General features: G+C 48.2%; 1 protein-coding gene and 1 long non-coding RNA gene across 2 annotated transcripts in view; one reads left to right on the top strand and one right to left on the bottom strand.

Moving 5' to 3' along the window:
- The window catches only part of LOC135980945 (uncharacterized), a 266,851-nt gene that overhangs the window by 235,968 nt on the left and 8,853 nt on the right, over positions 1 to 22,030 (top strand). The gene's annotated exons all lie outside the window — the stretch shown is intronic.
- Positions 816 to 6,720, bottom strand: LOC135972766 (uncharacterized). Its single transcript, XR_010589261.1, has 2 exons — positions 6,018 to 6,720; positions 816 to 2,501 (listed from the first exon to the last, which is right to left on the bottom strand). It is a non-coding gene; the product is annotated as an uncharacterized LOC135972766 (long non-coding RNA).

Below are 22,030 nucleotides of genomic sequence, written 5' to 3'. Positions count from 1 at the left end.
CAGAGCCCCGGTGGGGATCACTGTCAGAGCACTCTTCCTGTCCCATCGCTTTGTGAGGGCCTCCCACAACGAGGGCTGGAGAGCAGCCCCCTCCTCGCCTGTGGGGGGAGGGAAGCATGGAAAAGGGAAATGAAGAGACACAAACCCCAATGTCCCCAGTGACTCTGGGGGACAAAAGCCTAAGTGGGGAAAAAATTCTCCCACCTTAATCTAGTGTTTCCCGTGCCTAGAATTTGGCCGGCACCAGATGGCTCAGGCTGAACAGGTTCCAAACCACTCGGAGGCTCTGACCTTCTCCACAGGGACGGCTGTTTTCTAGCTAAATCTGTAGCGGGAAAGGGGGAAACTCCGAAGAGGCTCCTCCTCGCGCTCACGTACCTGAACCTGAATTCTCCCTCAGGCCTCAAGGGGAGACCTCGGGAAGGAGACTGGCTGCAGCAAACCAAGGGGGGTCTCTGAGATTGCCCCCGCCCTGCAGCCTGTCCTGCCTGGCCGTTGCCATGGACTCTCTGTGAGGTCACCGCCTCCCAACCTCTTTTGACCAATCAGCCGAGGTGCTGCAAAAGGCCCTTGTGATGTCACTGCAACACCCACCCCTGCCCCGTGGGGCTAATGTCCTGCCCCTGGCCAGCCCCTTTGGATGTTTGAGCTGCTCCCCGTGTTTCGCCCCCGCCCCCCACTCACTGTTAGCTCTGGGGATCAAGCAGGCTACTCATGAAAACATCAGAGGCTGTTCAATGTGCCACACTCCGGTTTTCAGAGATTTCTAGACTTTAAGGACAGAAGATGTTGTCCCACAAACTTATACAGGATCGTTTTAGGGGTCAAGGCAAAGATGCCACATTTATTATTAATCTGTAACTATTAACAAATACCTCAATGCTTATACACATACAGTCACACACACACACACACACACACACACACACACACACACCAAAATGTTCTGCAGCTGCTGGATAGTTACCAGTCCTGAGTGTAGTTTGAGTTCGCAGCTTGGGATCGTAGCTCGTGACAGCTAACTGGCCAGGAGAGCTGAGCACGAGGGGGAGCCGGGTCTCTGTCGGGCGCGCACCGATGCTCCTTGATGTTGATAGCAGAACGTTACCCAAAGTCTCTCATCTCACCCTTCCTTTTTTATAGGAGTTTTTGGATTCAAAGTCTCTAGGTCTCGCTGTGTCACGCCGCCTCTGGGTTTGACTTGATCACCCGTCAATTGCAGGCGTGACTGTCAGCCTGGGACCTGGCTTTGATCTTCCTTCTGTTGTTTCTTTTTAAGGTGGATGCTTCTTGCTTGAGTTAGGGCTGTTGTCTAGTTCTTCAGCCGTTGGTATTTGAACTTTATCTCATCAGGACGGGCTGGTGCTGGAGGTTGATTCTATCACCCATACATCCCTCATTCACACATCTTAACTAGACTAATAAGGTTACAGCAGGGTTTGCAAAAATGAAGGTTGCAGCAAACCCTTACAAAATGGAGTAAGCATTTTTAAAATGGGGTTTGAATTACAATATGGCACAGAAGTTACAATGTAGGCAACATGGCAAGTGTAATGAAAGTTACAATGTAGCAAAATGGCAAGTGTAATGAAAGTTACAATGTAGTAACAGAAGTTACAATGGTACAGTGGATAACTTAAAAACAATTTCATTCACATTGGTTCTACATTGTCCCCCTTTTGACCCTTCAATCCAGGGGTATTGAATGGGTCACACTTTATGCAATTGTTTTAAGGCTATATGTTGGGAAACAATGTGAGCTTGTGGTTTTAGCTTAAAGTACAGCCTTTTCATCCAGCAACACATACCACACATTATGATTAACATTAAGCTTATCAGACTTAGAGTTAAATTATTTCTGGTCCAGTTTATTGAAAGGTGTAGGGTTACAATTAATGGGGCCACTTGTGCCTCTATGGGAGGCTGCATTTTAAGCAAATGAGGGCAGGGTATTTTTATGGGTTGTGGACCATTTAAAAACAGTACTGTTGTACTTCCTACTAATTTGGTTTCATTTACCCATACTGTTATTGTCCGGGTCTCTAGGGGTCCTGGTTTAAAGGGTGGGAATGTATGGTATCCAGGGAGGACGGGGTGACAATGATGATTGTGGTCCACTATAGGCTGGGTAGGTGAGCTAACCTCAAATATACAATCATGGTCATAAGGTGTGATATTTACCCAGACATGTAATGTAAGTAGTTCAAAGGGTCCATGTAATGTATGGTTAGATATTGGTACAATTTGGATCTGGTTTCCAGCGGTAAAATTGAACCACTGGATCCCCCAATGCGCATTGGATATCCCCAAAGTGAATAATTGTGTCAGAAATCCCCAAAATAGTAACATTTTTGCTTCCAGCGGAGTTCTCCTGTAAACGCTTGCGCAGTTTGTGAGAGGGAAATAAAATTGTTGATTAGTTTATAATACCAGTATTCCAGTTGGAGGCAATCAGCTGAAGCACTCTAGATTCCTTATAAGGGATTCGATGCCAGTGATACCTACAAAGGGATGAAGCACATACTATTAAGAAAACAGTTTTATCTGGGATACATGGAGCAAAAAAGCAGTTAGCCAAATCGATCACTGAGAAGTATTTGGAGGTGGCTTGCACTTTCTGTATAACCTGTGTCATGTCTGCTACAATTGGGGCCATGGGTACAGACCCTTTATTAATCCTCCTATAGTCTATAGTTAACCGCCAGGACTTTCCGTCTGCCTTTAGAACTGGCCATACAGGGGAGTTAAAAGGAGAGTTAGTTTTTCTAATAACTCCCTGTTGTTCCAAGTCCTGTACAGTCTGTATCAGTTGGACTTCTGCTTCTTTTGGGTAGGGGTATTGTTTTTGAGGGGGTACTAGTTCACCTACGATCTTAACACAGGCATTGATCTTTCCACAGTCTGTTTTACTTTGAGTCCAGACTGTGGGGAATTTTGAGCGCCACTCCTCAGCTTGCTCTGTGGTGAGAGCAGCAGCGAGTTTACCTCCCCCTTTGGTTACAATGAGATCCTGCTTTTCCTGGTGAGAGCAGTTGGAGGGGATTTCTAATTTCCATAATATACCTCCAGGTAAATCGATTATTATGTTGTTTTGATACAGCCAATCTGCTCCTAAAATAATTTCGTCAGTCATGTCAGGGGTCTGAATTAAGTTCCCTTTTGTTTTAAACCCTTGTATTGAGAATGGGACCTGTGCCCATTCCCAGCCTGTGCTTGACTTTCCCTGAAAAGATTTTAAAGTGACTTGCTTCACTCTCTCCCCTGCCTGTGGAGCGGTTTTAATTAAAGAGACAGCAGCCCCAGTATCAATCAAAGCTAGTGCAGGAGCGCGGTTCTCCTGCTGGACATAAATGTGCGGTCTCCCTCCAGAGTCCCAGGACATTTTACCAATGAGCCCCCATTGCTGCACTCCTGTATTATGTGGGGTGCTCATGTCCAGCAGGCCCCCCTAGTCCCGGTTGCTCGGGGGGGCATTTGTAGCTATGCTAGTTACATGCTCCTGATTCTCTTGTGCTTGTAGGGCTTCTTGGATTAGAGCTCGAGTTGGGGCTTTGTCCCAGTACTCCCAATTACCTCCCTGTCGCATTACTGCCCGCCAGGCCAATCGGCGGATCGTGGAGTCATAGGTATTCTCTCCCTCACCTTCAGCTCTTTGGAAATTATCATTTCTTTCAGGAGGGCGGGGGTTTGAGCATGAATAATGTCCCCGGGGCTTATGATTTCCCCGTCCGCGGTAGCGACCTCGGGAGCCCCCTATTCCCATATTACCACTCTCATTGGAGTAAGTTATTTGCTCAAGTGCGGCCACAAAGGGAGCCCTTTCTTTTTTTATTTGGAGTGCGGGGCCAGAATGAGTGGTGATCTGTTTGATCAGATCCCGGAGCTCAGTCATGCTCGCGGGCTGGTTAAGTGCCCAGACGCTGAGCTTATTAGCATAGTAAGGGAGAAGAGTCGCAGCACAGTCCCTCAGGGCGTCTGTGCCATATGCTACAGTGTCAGGGTTATTTGCAGGGGCTCCTTGGGCATCTTCAGGGCGGGTGATGCCTGCCATGACCTGCATGAGTCCCCAGCGGGATAGGTACCCTTCGGGGTCTTCATTAGGTTCCTGCATCATGCTAGCCGCCTGTATCATTAGATGTCGGCGACCCATTTGTTCCCCTAGGCTTGCAAACAGGGGTAGGAAAGTATTGTTCTCCCTGTTTTCTCTTATCACCCGATCAATGACTCCCTGTAATTCGGGTGCTGCACAGGCGGTCATGAGGCGTTTAAGCTCAGGGACTGTTAAATCTTCTCTGCCTGCCAATTGCAGCGCACACAGAGTCCATTTTGAAAAATTTTCCCGGTTAAGAGGTCCAAGCATTTTTGCCATTGCTTGGAGATCAGCTGCTGATACGGGGACGGTTGTAGTAGCTGTGCTAGTCCCTGCAGCTGTGTCTGTTCTTGTTACAGTAATTCTGTTAATGGCTGCAATCGGCCCCTGGGGCTCAGGATTGCTGCTCCGTAGCTCTCTTTCCCACACCTCGCTAGATTCCCTCGGGGCATCTTCCCAGTCAGGGAAGTCACTCTGGGGATCAAAGTCCCACTCTCCTGCCGTCACCGCTGCTATCTGGCGGTTTGCGAATCCCAGCCTTTGTTTAAGGTGCTGGATAAGGGACTCACATCGGCTGTGATTAGCGGGGAGAGCTTTACTTTGTTCTATGGTTAACCTCTTTACCATGCCTTGCAATACTTGATTCTCTTTTTCTATTTTTTCCTTTTCCCCGACCTGTTCCTCTAACTTCTTTTCTCTTTGTTTGCCCTCCCTGATTGCCTCCCGGAGAGGGTCTAACTGGCTTTGCACCCCTGTCGCTACCACTTTCCATCTGTCTGCCTCTTTTTCCATATGAGTGAGTTTTTCATGCAGGGAGGTATTCTCCTCCTGGCAGGATGCCAGGCGGGAGTATAAATCCCTGCATGCGTCCCACAAAAGCCAGATTGCTGCTGAATCCCTTTTAGTTGGAATAGGCTTGTACAGGATTATATACCTTGCCAGCCTATCCTCCAAATCTGAAATAGTGCACACATCTCCCAGCCCCCCTTCCATCCTCGGGCTGTGTCCAAACCTCTGTAGTACTTGTTTAAAGGGTGTGGGCTCTTGGACAAAAGACAGCGTTCCCTGTTTTTCTCTAAAGATGTCTTTAGACTGTGTCTTCCTAAACATTTTCCCTAACAAGTGTGCCATAGCCAGGTACAACACAGGAAACCAAGCTGATAAATATCAGAATACTATAACCTCCAATTCCTAAAGGAGTGACTTACAAATAGCAATTTTCCCTTTTTAACTCCTGAAGGAACAACTTAACCCTTTCTGGGCCAGAGGAAGAGACACCAAGTCTCCCTCTGTATTACTCTGCCTGCTACCACTGAGGGTTCATACACCAATTATACAAATCCTTCCCCGGATTAGATCCTTCCTCGGATCAGAGTGAGAAACACTAAGTTCTCCTCTTTAGCTCAGTCTTGCTACGGCTGAGGGTGTATGTACCTCTACAACACAATTGAAACCTAAACTCCTATATCCTTCAGAGTTTGGTTAGATCCTTCCCCGGATCACAGTGAGAAACACAATTTAAACTTAAACTCCTATATCCTTCAGAGTTTGGTAAGATCCTTCCCCGGATCACAGTGAGAAACACAATTTAAACCTAAACTCCTATATCCTTCAGAGTTTGGTTAATCAACTGAAAGTTTACACTCTTTTTCCTATAGTGCCAGGCTTGCTAAAGCTGGCGGTGTGCACACCAGTTTTATAATAACTGTGGATTCTATGCTTGCTCCCCCTTTTGCATTCTCCACCAATAATGTTGTCCCACAAACTTATACAGGATCGTTTTAGGGGTCAAGGCAAAGATGCCACATTTATTATTAATCTGTAACTATTAACAAATACCTCAATGCTTATACACATACAGTCACACACACACACACACACACACACACACACACACCAAAATGTTCTGCAGCTGCTGGATAGTTACCAGTCCTGAGTGTAGTTTGAGTTCGCAGCTTGGGATCGTAGCTCGTGACAGCTAACTGGCCAGGAGAGCTGAGCACGAGGGGGAGCCGGGTCTCTGTCGGGCGCGCACCGATGCTCCTTGATGTTGATAGCAGAACGTTACCCAAAGTCTCTCATCTCACCCTTCCTTTTTTATAGGAGTTTTTGGATTCAAAGTCTCTAGGTCTCGCTGTGTCACGCCGCCTCTGGGTTTGACTTGATCACCCGTCAATTGCAGGCGTGACTGTCAGCCTGGGACCTGGCTTTGATCTTCCTTCTGTTGTTTCTTTTTAAGGTGGATGCTTCTTGCTTGAGTTAGGGCTGTTGTCTAGTTCTTCAGCCATTGGTATTTGAACTTTATCTCATCAGGACGGGCTGGTGCTGGAGGTTGATTCTATCACCCATACATCCCTCATTCACACATCTTAACTAGACTAATAAGGTTACAGCAGGGTTTGCAAAAATGAAGGTTGCAGCAAACCCTTACAAAATGGAGTAAGCATTTTTAAAATGGGGTTTGAATTACAATATGGCACAGAAGTTACAATGTAGGCAACATGGCAAGTGTAATGAAAGTTACAATGTAGCAAAATGGCAAGTGTAATGAAAGTTACAATGTAGTAACAGAAGTTACAATGGTACAGTGGATAACTTAAAAACAATTTCATTCACATTGGTTCTACAAAGAGACCATTAGATCATGTAATGTGACACTCCTCCCCTTGCCGACCCTCCCCTCTCTGGTTATTACAGGCCTCCTGTATAGCACAGTGACTAGTTTTGGACCAAAGCACACTCCAAAAAGGTATCTAGTCTTCATTGGAAGAAATCAAGAGATGGAGAAACCACCACTTCCCCTGGTAGTTTGGAGGAAACTGATGCAGAGGGGAAGAGAATTGACCCCAAGGCCACACCTGTGAGTCTGTATCATAAGACATACGCATAATGACACTGTGCTAAGGTTGTACAAGCAACCTTCATTCTGGTGTTTCCTAATTCGTTGACAATTTGAAAGCTAGAAGCCTCTGGTAAGTGGCTGAGCCTTAATCAGTGGGCGGGGCATTCATACAGGCCAGGGCTTTATAAAGCAACACACAAGCGACCAGGGAGCTTTTGCGAACAGGGGCTGCTAACAGGGAGTTTCGCAAGGGAGTTGGGAAGGGCGCGAGGGTCTCTTGCCGGTTCTCTCTGCTTTCCCTTTATTCCCCTTAAAGCCTATAAACCAACTACATTCAAAACTTCTTGCGTAAACAACCCTTTCAGCAGACAGGGGGCTGCAGACGGGAGTTTGACAGAGGGAGGCTTACGATGGTTAGGAAGACCCGCAACACCTGTGCCAGCACTGCTTCTGTCTCCTCCACCTGCGCCTGTAGCTAGACAGAGCGCCTGAGCATGGATGCTTCTACCCAGATCCTGGTGTGGTTTTGCAGAGACTGTAACTTGCAATTTCCACTTACTGATATCCAGGCTGGGGGGACCATCCAATGTGAAAGGTGCCTGCTGGTGGAATCTCTCAGGCAGCAGGTGGGAGAGCTACAGGAGGAAGTGGCTAGGTTGAGGAGCATCCGAATCCACGAGCAATTCCTGGACAGTGTCCATGTGGAGACAGCTGAGGTAGCTGTCCCAGTACACAGGACTGCTGATACACCACTGGTGGAGGAGGAGATGGCTCAGGGTGGACACTGGCAGCTGGTTACTTCTGGCAGCAGGCAATGCTCCACCCCTGCTCCGAACCCTCCCGCCGTGGTAATAGGTAACCGTTATGCTCTTCTTGATACAGGAAAGAAGGAATCACCCCCTACAGTAAAGGAGGAGAAGCCTCATACCCGTAAGGCTGGGAGGTCTGCTGCCACCACTGCGAATAGGAAACGTAGGGTAGTGGTGGTCGGAGACTCTCTGCTGAGGGGGACGGAGGTGCCCATCTGTCGCCCTGACATTTCATCTCGGGAGGTATGCTGCCTGCCGGGAGCCCGTATCCGAGACATTACGGAGGCATTGTCGAGGATTATCCAGCCCTCTGACTACTACCCCATGCTACTCATCCATGTGGGCACAAATGATACTGCGCGGTGTGACACTGAGCGGATCAAGAGTGACTACAGGGCTCTGGGAGTACGGGTGAAGGAGTTTGGAGCGCAGGTGGTATTCTCTTCGATTCTTCCTGTCAAAGGTAGGGGCCTGGGCAGAGACAGATGCATCATGGAGGTGAATGCCTGGCTGCGAAGATGGTGTCGCCAGGAGGGCTTTGGCTTCCTAGACCACGGAATGCTATTCAAGGAAGGACTGCTAGGCAGAGATGGCGTTCACCTTTCAAGGAGAGGAAAGACCCTATTTGGACACAGACTGGCTAAACTAGTGAGGAGGGCTTTAAACTAGGTTCGACGGGGACAGGTGAGCAAAGCCCACAGGTAAGTGGGGAACATGGAGACCGGGGAGATGGGTCGGAAACGAGAGGGAGTGTGGGCTATATTGGCAGAGAGAAAGGAGGGTCAGGACAAAACTGGGAGGAAAGATCAAACCAGTATCTTAGATGCCTATATACAAATGCGAGAAGTATGGGGAATAAGCAGGAAGAACTGGAAGTGCTAATAAATAAATACAACTATGACATTGTTGGCATCACTGAAACTTGGTGGGATAATACACATGATTGGAATGTTGGTGTGGATGGGTACAGCTTGCTCAGGAAGGATAGACAGGGGAAAAAGGGAGGAGGTGTTGCCTTATATATTAAAATGTTCACACTTGGACTGAGGTAGAGATGGACATAGGAGATGGAAGTGTTGAGAGTCTCTGGGTTAGGCTAAAAGGGGTAAAAAGCAAGGGAGATGTCATGCTAGGAGTCTACTACAGGCCACCTAACCTAGTGGAAGAGGTGGATGAGGCTTTTTTTAAGCAACTACCAAAATCATCCAAAGCCCAAGATTTGGTGGTGATGGGGGACTTCAACTATCCGGATATATGTTGGGAAAATAACACAGCGGGGCACAGACTATCCAACAAATTCTTGGACTGCATTGCAGACAACTTTTTATTTCAGAAGGTTGAAAAAGCTACTAGGGGGGAAGCTGTTCTAGACTTGATTTTAACAAATAGGGAGGAACTCGTTGAGAATTTGAAAGTAAAAGGTAGCTTGGGTGAAAATGATCATAAAATCATAGAGTTTGCAATTCTAAGGAAGGGTAGAAGGGAGAACAGCAAAATAGAGACAATGGATTTCAGGAAGGCAGATTTTGGTAAGCTCAGAGAGCTGATAGGTAAGGTCCCATGGGAATAAAGATGGAGGGGAAAAACAACTGAGGAGAGTTGGCAGTTTTTCAAAGGGACACTATTAAGGGCCCAAAAGCAAGCTATTCCTCTGGTTAGGAAAGATAGAAAATGTGGCAAAAGACCACCTTGGCTTAACCACGAGATCTTGCATGATCTAAAAAATAAAAAGGAGTCATATAAAAAATGAAGAACAGGAGTACTTGTGGCACCTTAGAGACAAACAAATTTATTAGAGCATAAGCTTTCGTGGACTACAGCCCACTTCTTCGGATGCATATATCATCCGAAGAAGTGGGCTGTAGTCCACGAAAGCTTATGCTCTAATAAATTTGTTAGTCTCTAAGGTGCCACAAATACTCCTGTTCTTCTTTTTGCGGATACAGACTAACACGGCTGCTACTCTGAAACATATAAAAAATGGAAACTAGGACAGATTACAAAGGATGAATATAGGCAAACAACACAGGAATGCAGGGGCAAGATTAGAAAGGCAAAAGCACAAAATGAGCTCAAACTAGCTACAGGAATAAAGGGAAACAAGAAGACGTTTTATCAATACATTAGAAGCAAGAGGAAGACCAAAGACAGGGTAGGCCCACTGCTTAATGAAGAGGGAGAAACAGTAACAGGAAACTTGGAAATGGCAGAGATGCTTAATGACTTCTTTGTTTCGGTCTTCACCGAGAAGTCTGAAGGAATGCCTAACATAGTAAATGCTAATGGGAAGGGGGTAGGTTTAGCAGATAAAATAAAAAAAGAACAAGTTAAAAATCACTTAGAAAAGTTAGATGCCTGCAAGTCACCAGGGCCTGACGAAATGCATCCTAGAATACTCAAGGAGCTAATAGAGGAGGTATCTGACCCTCTAGCTATTACCTTTGGAAAATCATGGGAGACGGGAGAGATTCCAGAAGACTGGAAAGGGGCAAATATAGTGCCCATCTATAAAAAGGGAAATAAAAACAACCCAGGAAACTACAGACCAGTTAGTTTAACTTCTGTGCCAGGGAAGATAATGGAGCAAGTAATTAAGGAAACAATCTGCAAACACTTGGAAGGTGGTAAGGTGATAGGGACAGCCAGCATGGATTTGTGGAGAACAAATCATGTCAAACCAATCTGATAGCTTTCTTCGATAGGATAACGAGACTTGTAGATAAGGGTGAAGCCGTGGATGTGGTATACCTAGACTTTAGTAAGGCATTTGATACGGTCTCGCATGATATTCTTATCGATAAACTAGGCAAATACAATTTAGATGGGGCTACTATAAGGTGGGTCATAACTGGCTGGATAACCGTACTCAGAGAGTTGTTATTAATGGTTCCCAATCCTGCTGGAAAGGCATAACGAGTGGGGTACCGCAGGGGTCTGTTTTGGGACCGGCTCTGTTCAATATCTTCATTAATGACTTAGCTATTGGCATAGAAAGTACGCTTATTAAGTTTGCAGATGATACCAAACTGGGAGGGATTGCAACTGCTTTGGAGGACAGGGTCATAATTCAAAATGATCTGGACAAATTGGAGAAATGGTCTGAGTTAAACAGGATGAAGTTTAACAAAGACAAATGCAAAGTGCTCCACTTAGGAAGAAAAAATCAGTTTCACACATACAGAATGGGAAGAGACTGTCTAGGAAGGAGTATGGCAGAAAGGGATCTAGGGGTTATAGTGGACCACAAGCTAAATATGAGTCAACAGTGTGATGCTGTTGCAAGAAAAGCAAACATGATTCTGGGATGTATTAGCAGGTGTGTTGTGAGCAAGACACGAGAAGTAATTCTTCTGCTCTACTGTGCTCTGGTTAGGCCTCAGCTGGAGTATTGTGTCCAGTTCTGGGCACCGCATTTCTAAAAAGATGTGGAGAAATTGGAAAGGATCCAGAGAAGAGCAACAAGAATGATTAAAGGTCTTGAGAACATGACCTATGAAGGAAGGCTGAAAGAATTGGGTTTGTTTAGTTTGGAAAAGAGAAGACTGAGAGGGGACATGATAGCAGTTTTCAGGTATTTAAAAGGATGTCATAAGGAGGAGGGAGAAAACTTGTTCACCTTAGCCTCTAAGGATAGAACAAGAAGCAACGGGCTTAAACTGCAGCAAGGGAGGTCTAGGTTGGACATTAGGAAAAAGTTCCTAACTGTCAGGGTGGTTAAACACTGGAATAAATTGACTAGGGAGGTTGTGGAATCTCCATCTCTGGAGATATTTAAGAGTAAGTTAGATAAATGTCTATCAGGGATGGTCTAGATAGTATTTGGTCCTGCCATGCGGGCAGGAGACTGGACTCGATGACCTCTCGAGGTCCCTTCCAGTCCTAAAATCTATGAATCTAATGTTTAAAGGCCTGGTCTGCACACAGTTCTTGGTAGTTCTATAACTATTTTGGGTAGGGATGCATTTATTTACATCTCCCTTAATAGTTGTGCCAGCACAATGTCTACTGTGCACACAGTTATAGCCTCATACAAGTGTCTTACACCAATATAGCTTATTCCCCTCACTGTACCGGTATAAAGCACCGTTATACTGATATGACTGTCCCCATACAAGGGGGTTTGTACTGCTTGAACTATACTAGTAGAGCTCAAGCTCTACAACTTTCTAGTGTAAACAAGCCCCTGCTCACTATCACTCGTGCACCTTTATATTGAATTAGAACAAAAAAGTCAGTCTCTTGTTACGGGGAACAGAGATTGCCTCCCCACAGGACAAATGACACCCAGATACTTGGCCCTCAGATACTGTGGTGATGGGCACCAACTGAGAAACCTAGATAAATAGCTCCATGTAGACGAACGAATGTCAGTGCAGAGGTGTCATGGGGTTGCTGGTCCCTTTAAGGGGCGTCTGGGCCCAGGCTCCGTATGGGAAGCTAATTTAAAAGCGAAGAGCCCATGTAGGGCAGATGATTGTCTGTCAGGCACCTGGCCCAGATGAAAGGCCATCAGGATTCAGAGGCAAGGAGGGGCTCTTGGGACAGGCCCGTTCTGTTGCTGCAGGAGGAGACCTACAGCCTGTTTAACTCTCTAAGCTGTCAGGTGACTGATGGAGTAGAAAGCGTCCAGCTTTAACTCCCAGTTCAGCCAATCAGCGTTCAAACTCTGCGGGGCGGGAGGCTGAGGGTTCTCACCACATGGCCCAAAGGATGGCGCAGCTCACCAGTGGGGATCACTGTCAGAGCACTCTTCCTGTCCCATCGCTGTGTGAGGGCCTCCCACAACGAGGGCTGGAGAGCAGCCCCCTCCTCGCCAGTGGAGGGAGGGAAGAAGGGAAAAGGGAAATGAAGAGACACAAACCCCAATGTCCCCAGTGACTCTATGGGACAAAGGCCGAAGTGAGGCAAAAATTCTCTCACCTTAACCTAGTGTTTCCCGGGCCTAGAATTTGGCCGGCACCAGATGGCTCAGGCTGAACAGGTTCCAAACCGCTCGGAGGCTCTGACCTTCTCCACAGGGACGGCTGTTTTCCAGCTAAATCAGTGGTGGGAAAGGGGGAAACTCCGAAGAGGCTCCTCCTCGCGCTCACGTACCTGAACCTGAATTCTCCCTCAGGCCTCAAGGGGAGACCTCGGGAAGGAGACTGGCTGCAGCAAACCAAGGGGGGTCTCTGAGATTGCCCCCGCCCTGCAGCCTGTCCTGCCTGGCCCTTGCCATGGACTCTCTGTGAGGTCACCGCCTCCCCACCTCCTTTGACCAATCAGCCGAGGTGCTGCAAAAGGCCTTTCTGATGTCACTGCCACTCCCACCGCTGCACTGCAGGGCGAATGTCTTGCCCCTGGCCAGCCCCTTTGGATGTTTGAGCTGCTCCCCCTGTATCCCCCCCCACACACACACTGATAGCTCTGGGGATCAAGCAGGCTACTCATGAAAACATCAGAGGCTGTTCAATGTGCCACACTCAGGTTTTCAGAGATTTCTAGACTTTAAGGACAGAAGAGACCATTAGATCATCTAATATGATACCCCTCCCCTTGCCGACCCTCCCCTCTCTGGATATCACAGGCCTCCTGTATAGCACAGGGGCTAGTTTTGGACCAAAGCACACTCCAGAAAGGCATCTAGTCTTCATTGGAAGAAATCAAGAGATGGAGAAACCACCACTTCCCCTGGTAGTGTGGAGGAAACTGATGCAGAGGGGAAGAGAATTGACCCCAAGGCCACACCTGTGAGTCTGTATCATAAGACATACGCACAACGACACTGTGCTAAGGTCGTACAAGCAACCTTCATTCTGGTGTTTCCTAACGTTTAAAGGCCTGGTCTGCACACAGTTCTTGGTAGTTCTAGAACTATTTTGGGGGGGATGCATTTATTTACATCTCTCTTAATAGTTGTGCCAGCACAATGTCTACGGTGCACACAGTTATAGCCTCATACAAGTGTCTTACACCAATATCGCTTATTCCCCTCACTGTACTGGTATAAAGCACCGTTATACTGATATGACTGTCCCCATACAAGGGGGGTTGTACTGCTTGAACTATACTAGTAAAGCTCAAGCTCTACAACTTTCTAGTGTAAACAAGCCCCTGCTCACTATCACTCGTGCACCTTTATATTGAATTAGAACAAAAAAGTCAGTCTCTTGTTACGGGGAACAGAGATTGCCTCCCCACAGGACAAATGACACCCAGATACTTGGCCCTCAGATACTGTGGTGATGGGCACCAACTGAGAAACCTAGATAAATAGCTCCATGTAGACGAACGAACGTCAGTGCAGAGGTGTCATGGGGTTGCTGGTCCCTTTAAGGGGAGTCTGGGCCCAGGCTACGTATGGGAAGCTAATTTAAAAGCAAAGAGCCCATGTAGGGCATATGATTGTCTGCCAGGCACCTGGCCCTGATCAGAGGCCATCAGGACTCAGTGGCAAGGAGGGGCTCTTGGGACAGGCCCGTTCTGTTGCTGCACGAGGAGATCTACAGCCTGTTTAACTCTCTAACATGTCAGGTGACTGATGGAGTAGAAAGGGTCCAGCTTTAGCCCCCAGCTCAGCCAATCAGCGTTCAGACTCTGCGCGGCGGGAGGCTGAGGGGTCTCACCACATGGCCGAAAGGATGGCCCAGAGCCCCGGTGGGGATCACTGTCAGAGCACTCTTCCTGTCCCATCGCTTTGTGAGGGCCTCCCACAACGAGGGCTGGAGAGCAGCCCCCTCCTCGCCAATGGAGGAAGGGAAGGAGAGAAAAGGGAAAACAAAAGAGACACAAACCCCAATGTCCCCAGTGACTCTATGGGACAAAGGCCTCAGTGGGGGAAAAATTCTCCCACCTTAACCTAGTGTTTCCCGTGCCTAGAATTTGGCCGGCACCAGATGGCTCAGGCTGAACAGGTTCCAAACCGCTCGGAGGCTCTGACCTTCTCCACAGGGACGGCTGTTTTCCAGCTAAATCAGTAGTGGGAAAGGGGGAAACTCCGAAGAGGCGCCTCCTCGCGCTCACGTACCTAAACCTGAATTCTCCCTCAGGCCTCAAGGGGAGACCTCGGGAAGGAGACTGGCTGCAGCAAACCAAGGGGGGTCTCTGAGATTGCCCCTGCCCTGCAGCCTGTCCTGCCTGGCCCTTGCCATGGACTCTCTGTGAGGTCACCGCCTCCCAACCTCTTTTCACCAATCAGCCGAGGTGCTGCAAAAGGCGCTTGTGATGTCACTGCCACACCCACCGCTGCACTGCAGGGCTAATGTCCTGGCCCTGGCCAGCCCCTTTGGATGTTTGAGCTGCTCCCCCTGTATCACCCCCCCCCACTCACTCACTGTTAGCTCTGGGGATCAAGCAGGCTACTCATGAAAACATCAGAGGCTGTTCAATGTGCCAGACTCAGGTTTTCAGAGATTTCTAGACTTTAAGGACAGAAGAGACCATTAGATCATCTAATGTGACACTCCTCCCCTTGCCGACCCTCCCCTCTCTGGTTATTACAGGCCTCCTGTATAGCACAATGACTAGTTTTGGACCAAAGCACACTCCAAAAAGGTATCTAGTCTTCATTGGAAGAAATCAAGAGATGGAGAAACCACCACTTCCCCTGGTAGTTTGGAGGAAACTGATGCAGAGGGGAAGAGAATTGACCCCAAGGCCACACCTGTGAGTCTGTATCATAAGACATACGCATAATGACATTGTGCTAAGGTTGTACAAGCAACCTTCATTCTGGTGTTTCCTAACGTTTAAAGACCTGGTCTGCACACAGTTCTTGGTAGTTCTAGAACTGTTTTGGGTAGGGATGCATTTATTTACATCTCCCTTAATAGTTGTCCCAGCAGAACATCTACTGTGCACACAGTTATAGCCTCATACAAGTGTCTTACACCAATATCGCTTTTTCCCCTCACTGTACTGGTATAAAGCACCGTTATACTGATATGACTGTCCCCATACAAGGGGGGTTGTACTGCTTGAACTATACTAGGAGAGCTCAAGCACTACAACCCCTGCTCACTATCACTCGTGCACCTTTATATTGAATTAGAACAAAAAAGTCAGTCTCTTGTTAAGGGCTGTAGTAAGAGGAGGCCCTGAGATATACACCTTGGTATCAGAGGCCCAGTATGAGGCCTGAGGCCTGAACTAAAGTAATGGTCAAGACTTTGCTAACATAAAGCAAAGTTAAGCTGTGAGCCAGAGGCAGGCCCTGCTCACAGACGCTGGCAAGGAAAGGGCTGATGCTGCAAAAAGAGACAGACCTAAAAAGTACTGAACACCAGATATCAGAACACTCCAATACTGGAACATTCCACAGATAACATGGAACAGGCCGACCCATCCCAATGACAGGGCAAAAGGATAAAATGATGGATAGAGTCATTTTGATCGAACCAACATGTACAAGGTGAGAGGCGGCACCTTACTACGTAGAGAGGTTGTACCTTGCTGCGTAGAGGGGTTGTACCTTGCTGCCTAGAGGGGTTGCACCTCAATACGTCAGGAGTGATGTGTAACTTGTTTGTACCTGTGTATAAGAATGTATCCCTGGGGTGGTGTCTTTGTCCAGCCGACGAGGCAGTGGAAAGTCCCGCCACTGACTGAGCTGAGTCCATTGCCGAGCGGCACTTTCTCGTCGTATGCCCTGGATTACGCTAAGAAACCTACAGGGAACTGCAATTGTGTCAGAGTCGCAATAAACCTGGCCGAGGTGCCTTCGTACCTTACTAGACTCTGTTGTTATTGGGGGTTCTCGTCGGGTTTGCTGTGTCAGCTATCTGCAGAGCTGGGACCGCACACAGAGGGAACACACGCATGCAGCCGAGTGATATCAGCACAGGAGAAAGCAGAATACAAGTAGATGGGGCTACTATAAGGTGGGTGTATAACTGCCTGGATAATGGTTCCCAATCCTGCTGGAAAGGTATAACAAGTGGGGTTCCGCAGGGGTCTGTTTTGGGACCGGCTCTGTTCAATATCTTCATCAACGACTTAGCTATTGGCATAGAAAGTACGCTTATTAAGTTGCAGATGATACCAAACTGGGAGAGATTGCAACTGCTTTGTTGGACAGGGTCATAATTCAAAATGATCTGGACAAATTGGAGAAATGGTTTGAGGTAAACAGGATGAAGTTTAATAAAGACAAATGCAAAGTGCTCCACTTAGGAGGGAAAAATCAGTTTCACGCATACAGAATGGGAAGAGACTGTCTAGGAAGGAGTACGGCAGAAAGGGATCTAGGGGTTATAGTGGACCACAAGCTAAATACGAGTCAACAGTGTGACACTGTTGCAAAAAAAGCAAACATGATTCTGGGATGTATTAGCAGGTGTGTTGTGAGCAAGACACGAGAAGTCATTCTTCCGCCCTACTCTGCACTGGTTAGGCCTCAAGTGGAGTATTATGTCCAGTTCTGGGCACCGCATTTCAAGAAAGATGTGGAGAAATTGGAGAGGGTCCAGAGAAGAGCAACAAGAATGATTAAAGGTCTTGAGAACATGACCTATGAAGGAAGGCTGAAAGAATTGGGTTTGTTTAGTTTGGAAAAGAGAAGACTAAGAGGGAAGAGTGCTCTGACAGTGATCCCCACCGGGGCTCTGGGTCATCCTTTGGGCCATGTGATGAGACCCCTCAGCCTCCCGCCCCGCAGAGTCTGAACGCTGATTGGCTGAGCTGGGGGCTAAAGCTGGACCCTTTCTACTCCATCAGTCACCTGACAGCTTAGAGAGTTAAACAGGCTGTAGATCTACTCCTGCAGCAACAGAACAGGCCTGTCCCAAGAGCCCCTCCTTGCCACTGAGTCCTGATGGCCTTTGATCAGGGCCAGGTGCCTGACAGACAATCATCTGCCCTACATGGGCTCTTTGCTTTTAAATTAGTTTCCCATCAAGCAGCTCAAACATCCAAAGGAGCTGGCCAGGGGCAGGACATTAGTCCTGCAGGGCAGGGGTGGGAGTGGCAGTGACATCACAAAGGCCTTTTGCAGCTCCTCGGCTGATTGGTCAAAGGAGGTCGGGAGGCGGTGACCTCACAGAGAGTCGATGGCAACGGCCAGGCATGACAGGCTGCAGGGCAGGGGCAATCTCAGAGACCCCCCTTGGTTTGCTGCAGCCAGTCTCCTTCCCGAGGTCTCCCCTTGAGGCCTGAGGGAGAATTCAGGTTCAGGTACGTGAGCGCGAGGAGGAGCCTCTTCGGAGTTTCCCCCTTTCCCACTACTGATTTAGCTAGAAAACAGACGCCCCTGTTGAAAAGGGCAGAGCCGCCGAGCGGTTTGGAACCTGTTCAGCCTGAGCCATGTGGTGCCGGCCAAATTCTAGGTGCCGGGAAACACTAGGTTAAGGTGGGAGAATTTTTTCCACACTTAGGCCTTTGTCCCATAGAGTCACTGGGGACATTGGGGTTTGTGTCTCTTTTGTTTTCCCTTTTCTCTGCTTCCCTCCCTCCACTGGCGAGGAGGGGGCTGCTCTCCAGTCCTCGTTGTGGGAGGCCCTCACACAGCAATGGGACAGGAAGAGTGCTCTGACAGTGATCCCCACCGGGGCTCTGGGCCATCCTTTGGGCCATGTGGTGAAACCCCTCAGCCTCCCTCCCCGCAGAGTCTCAATGCTGATTGGCTGAGCTGGAGGGCTAGTGACAGGGAGGAGACTCAGGACCTTGTTCTCTTTTAAGACCCAGCAAATAAGCCACAACCAATCATCTCCTTGATTAATTGTGCTGCTCCTCTCCATTAATTGTCTCTGAGCTATTCCTGATTCTCCCTAATGTTTTAGTTCCTCTAAAAGATTTGCTGAATCATTACTAAGAACAGTGGTTGGGCCCAGGTTTCAGAGTGGTAGGCGTGTTAGAGACTAACAAATGTATTTGGGCATAAGCTTTCGCGGGCTAGAACCCACTTCATCAGATGCACGGAGTGGAAAATACAGGAGCAGGTATAAATACATGAAAAGATGGGAGTCGCCTTACCAAGTGTGAGGTCAGTCTAACCAGACAATTCAATTAACAATAGGATACCAAAGGAGGAAAAATTACTTTTGTAGTGGTAATGAGAGTGGCCCATTACAGAGAGTTGACAAGAAGGTCTGTAGCTCATTTGAGACCACTTTATTCTGTCCCTGTCACCTTTCAATGCGCTATTATATTATACTCATAACGTCACACCCCCAACACAAAATGGATGCAGGAAGGGATGACACAAACATCACTGACTGCATCCCAAAGGTCCCCATCCTGGTTCTGTCTCACTACAGCTTGTACTGGGTTAGAAGCCGTATCCGTGTATAACAGAAATGTTTTACCAAACTCATGTTCAATAACATGATTGAATCTCTTTACAAACTTAAGGTGAAACTTGGTTAGAACAATAGTGGATTGGATCTGCACTTGCAGCATGGTTCCTGTATGTCTCGTGTGATCTTGCCAAGAGCTAAAGAACATAGCAACTTTTTCCATACAAGCTTTGGCAAATGTTTGGAGCCCAGTTAACATCAAGTCGATGTAGATATTAATGTTGTCCATAGTATAGAAATCTTGGCATTTAGCCATGAAAGCAATATGGTAGCGTGCCTCAGTTTCCCTTTTTATACAGCACGTCAGGTCTGGAATGTCTTTTCTCCTGTGAAAAGTTCCAATACTGTTTACTGGCATTAACGGTGCAACATTAGCATTACAAGGCCTTTTAACATAGAGTGTGTTCTCATATATTCCTCTTAACATGTTGTGACGGAGCAGGGAGCGGGGCGGGTTTGACCTGGGAATGTTGCCTGGGAGTTACATTGAGCTACCTGAGTTGTACCTACAAGCTCTGCTGTAGACTGCGTTCGTATTGTCCGATAAACCTTCTGTTTTACTGGCTGGCTGAGAGTCACAGTGAATCTCAGGAAGAGGGGTGCAGGGCCCTGACTCCCCCATACTCTGTGACAACTTCTCTCCCCCCTTCGAGACTGAACTGAGCGGGGTAACTCTGACCAGACACCTGGGGAACTTCAGGGCTCCCTCTCCGGGACAACGCGTCCGCTATCAGATTGGCACTTCCCTTCACATGGACCACGTCCATCTCATAATCCTGCAGGAGCAGGCTCCACCTCAGGAGTTTGGCACTGGCTCCTTTCATCTGGTGCAGCCAGGTCAGGGGAGAGTGGTCGGTGTGCATGGTGAAGTGTCGCCCAAAGAGATATGGCTCTAGTTTCTTGATGGCCCACACCATGGCCAGGCATTCCTTCTCGATAGCCACATAGTTCTGCTCCCAGGGTAGCAACTTCTTGCTCAGGTACACGATTGGATGTCTCTCCCCCTTTTCATCCTCCTGCATTAACACCGCCCCCAGTCCCGTGTCTGAGGCGTCGGTGAACACTATAAAGGGCTTGTCAAAGTCTGGGTTTGCCAGAACTGGGCCACTGACCAGAGCCTCCTTGAGCACCTGGAGAGCCTCCTGGCACTCCTCAGTCCAGACAACCTTGTCTGGTTTCCCCTTCTTGCACAGCTCAGTGATGGGGCTGGCTATGGAGCTAAAGTGGGGCACGAACCTTCGATAGTACCCCGCCATCCCAATAAAGGCTTGGACCTGCTTTTTAGTTTGGGGAGCTGTCATAACTATAAAGGGAAGGGTAACAGCCCTCCTGTGTACAGTACTATAAAATCCCTCCTGGCCAGAGACTCCAAAATCCTTTTACCTGTAAAGGGTTAAGAAGCTCAGGTAACCTGGCTGACACCTGACCCAAAGGACCAATAAGGGGACAAGATACTTTCAAATCTTGGTGGGGGGAAGGCTTTTGTTTGTGCTCTTTGTTTTGGTGGGAGTTCGCTCTTGGGACTGAGAGGGACCAGACATCAATCCAGGTTCTCCACATCTTTCTGAACAAGTCTCTCATGTTTCTAACTTGTAAGTAAACAGCCAGGCAAGGCGTGTTAGTTTTTATCTTTGTTTTCTCAACTTGTAAATGTACCTTTTTGCTAGAGTGTTTATCTCTGTTTGCTGTAACTTTGAACCTAAGGCTAGAGGGGATTCCTCTGGGCTCTTTAAGTTTGATTACCCTGTAAAGTTATTTTCCCTCCTGATTTTACAGAGATGATTTTTACCTTTTTCTTTAATTAAAAGCCTTCTTTTTAAGAATCTGATTGATTTTTCCTTGTTTTTAGATCCAAGGGGGTTGGATCTTGATCCACCAGGAGTTGGTGGGAGGTAGGAGGGGGGATGGTTAATTTCTCCTTGTTTTAAGATCCAAGGGGTTTGGATCTGTATTCACCAGGGAATTGGTGAAGAGTCTCTCAAGGCTACCCAGGGAAGGGAATTAGCACATTTGGGAGTGATGGCAGCGGACCAGATCTAAGCTGGTAGTTAAGCTTAGAAGTTTTCATGCAGGCCCCCACATTTGTACCCTAATGTTCAGAGTGGGGAAGCAGCCTTGACAGGAGTGGGCCAGTCTCTGATCACCTCCACTTTGGCTGGTTCCGGCTTTAGGCAGCCGCTCCCCACCCGGTGACCTAGGTAGGATACTTCAGCCATCCCCACCTTGCACTTCTCAGCTTTTACGGTCAGCCCAGCCTCCTGGAGTCGGTCCAGCGCTTGTTTAACCTGGGACACGTGATCCTCCCAGGTCTGGCTAAAGACACAGATGTCGTCAATATACGCCATCCCCCTCAGTAGCTGATCCACCAGGCGCTGGAAGGTGGCCGGCGCTCCCTTGAGGCCGAAAGGCAGGGTCAGGAACTCATAGAGCCCCAGAGGGGTGGGAAAGGCCGATTTCAGCCTGGCATCTGCATCCAGCGGCACTTGCCAGCAGCCCTTTGAAAGATCCATTGTGGTCAGGTACCGAGCTCCTCCCAGCTTGTCTAGGAGCTCGTCAGGCCTGGGCATGGGGTAGGCATCGGCTACAGTGATGGCATTAAGTTGTCGATAGTCCACAAGGAACTGGATCGACCCGTCCTTTATGGGGACCAGCACCACCGGCGAGGCCCAAGGGCTGGAAGATGGCTGGATCACCCCACAAAGCCAGCATGTCATTGACCTCTCTTTCCAGGTCCTGAGCAGTTTTCCCCGTGACTTGGAAGGGGGAGTGTTTTATAGGCGGGTGCGATCCTGTCTGTACCCAGTGGACAGTCAGATTAGTGTGTCCAGGCTGGTTGGAAAACAGCTGTCGGTACAGATGCAGCACCCCTCTGATCTCAGCTTGCTGGGACGGGGTCAGCTGATCAGAGAGGGGAATTGCTTCCAGGGGGGAACCAGCTCTTGTCCCAGGGAATAGAGCTACTAAAGGGTCATCTCCCTGCTCCTCCCAGTGTCCACACACGGCCAACACCACATCCCCC

Source organism: Chrysemys picta, chromosome 1 (assembly GCF_011386835.1).
Source record: "Chrysemys picta bellii isolate R12L10 chromosome 1, ASM1138683v2, whole genome shotgun sequence".
Taxonomy (NCBI): Eukaryota; Metazoa; Chordata; order Testudines; family Emydidae; genus Chrysemys; species Chrysemys picta.
Note: the sequence above shows the minus strand (reverse complement) of the source record. Positions and strands in the feature narration are given on the sequence as shown.